Here is a 2500-nt window from a genome sequence, read left to right as displayed (position 1 = left end):
ACTTTTTACTATTATGATTGCAGAAGATCCGACGACCGATATACAACTCTTTACGGTATCTTGAAACTATAAAGTTAATTCTTGTTAAATTATTCTCGGGCCTGAACTCGTTACATGTTGGGTTCACGTCCGAATAAGCTATGGGGGTAAAGGAAGGTGCAGTAAGCAGGATCTCTCTTCTCTCTCTCTCTCTCTTCTCTCTCTCTCCTCTCTCTCTCTCTCTTTCGTTAAAAGAGATAAGCTGGAGTTTTTCTTTAGCTATATGTAGTAATTGAGTTAAGGTAATTAATGGATACGTGTGAATTTGTATAAGATACACACACACCACACACACACACACACACACATATATATCTATATATATATATATATATATATATATATATATATATATTATATATATATATATATATAAACAGACATGCACAGCATTGCATTCTAAACATTTTATTTATTTTGTTTTTACTAGATTGCCATTTGTTTTTTTTTAGAAAACCAATATTAAATTTCGGAAATGCTAATTTACATTTTTGACGCCCCTTTGTGCTGTCTGGTATAAATAAATATATATAATATATATAATATTATTAGATATTTATATATATAAATATTATATTTAATATATATGATTATTAAAAGAAAAAATTAAACTTTCTAGAAGCTAATACATCTGCCTCCTAGTCCTCCTTAAAGGCATCAATAATTGTAGAATTAGTATAATCTATTCTTCAATTTATCGTCTACAATTTGAGAGAACAGTTGTACTAAAACGCAGACAACCATTTCTGAGATATCAGGGTCTTAAAGCGACTTTGATATCTTTGAAACGGTTGTCTGAGAGCAACCAAGCCCTGCAATAAAGCGATAATGATTGTGATTTAAACTGAACTATAGCAATCGGAAAGTATCTTTGGGTAAAAAGAGTAATTTTGATCAAATAGGTTTGGTATTCTGAAGACTTGATTTTAGGTGTAGAAACATGAAAATAAGCCAGATTAGATATAGTGAAGGTAGTCCAATATGTGGTTATTATTGAAAATGATGAATACTTTCAATCTTATACATTTACACTTTCATATTTGAAGTATTTCTCAGAGCTTCAATTAAAATATCAAGGATTAATATAGGAATTACTCATTTTTCTATGAATGGTAAATTATTCTTTAGATATCACGTGAAACGCAAGTCCTAGGTGATTAGAAAATTTCAATTAATTTACAGAATTTTATCATAATTAATACTCGCAGCTGTTGCGGATATTTTCTGCTGTGTTTGTTTGTCAGTAAGTTTACTCAAACTCCGATATGCTGAATGTCACCGAAATCCTACGAAAGATGGCCAAGCGACGGTAACAACTGGTTGAAATTTGGGAGGGATAGGAGTGTAAATTTTTGGGTAGAGGGGGGATTCTTGTACCGGGGTTATCTATCCGCTGGAGGAGATTCGTAACCTCTGAATGCTCTTGTTAAACCCGTTTGTCTTAATATTTCATGGAAACTCCTTTTCAGGACATGTGATGTGAATTATTTTAAAATATATTGGTAATATAGACCCCCAAAAAATCCCCACATAATTATATTACCTATAAAAAGAATTGCCATTCTCAATTATCAAAGTTATTTACCCATAAAAAATTCATTGGTCTTCCTGAGATATTAAACGTTTTCATTTCACCAAATTTATCAAATTAATTCAGAATTTTTTTTTTTTAAGTTTGATCTTTCTTAATTATCAAAGTTATTTAGCCATAAAAGATTGCTCAGTCGCCTTAGATTTTAATATCTTTTATTATAACACATTATTCACTAAAATAAAAAATTATTACTTTAATTATCAAAGCTATTTCACCTAAAAAAAAACATTTATTAGTCGCCCTTAGATTTTGATAGTTAATAAAAAAAGATTTTAAAATCCCAAATGTCAAAACCTGACGAGATGCAGAACTGAGCACTTTCTTGAAGAAACTAAAAAAAAAATTAAGAAAAATTAGAAATATTAATCTCGTTTGACGTCAACATTGACGTATGAAAGATAAAGGAACTGATTATCTCAAGGCGAAGGCATAAGAAATCAATCTTTCATAAAATCCTTTGGCTTTTGCTAAAAATATTTTCGTCTTGTTAACAGATCAGTGCGAATCGTAATTAACATGAAATCATTCTTAGATAAGGTCCACTTTATCAATAATAATTATTTTCGATATGGGTGCGTGGGTTTGGCCTAATTTAAATATGGGAGAAAATTATCAGATGATAAAAGTAAACAAAGAGTATTTGGCATTTTTTTATTGGTCTTGCAATTGTTGTCACGTTGCCATATATATATATATATATATATATATATATATAATATATATATATATATATATATATATATATATATATATATATATTTTTTTTTTTTTTTTTTTTTATTGGTGTCCTGTCAACTCCTTAAATCAAGTTGAAAAAATAGTGCATTTATTTTGTAAATAATAATCATTGTATTTTTCCAGTTTTTG

The sequence above is a fragment of the Macrobrachium nipponense genome, chromosome 19 (assembly GCF_015104395.2).
Source record: "Macrobrachium nipponense isolate FS-2020 chromosome 19, ASM1510439v2, whole genome shotgun sequence".
In the NCBI taxonomy this organism is placed as follows: domain Eukaryota; kingdom Metazoa; phylum Arthropoda; class Malacostraca; order Decapoda; family Palaemonidae; genus Macrobrachium; species Macrobrachium nipponense.
The sequence above is the reverse complement of the archived record's forward strand: the minus strand, read 5'-3'. Positions refer to the sequence as shown.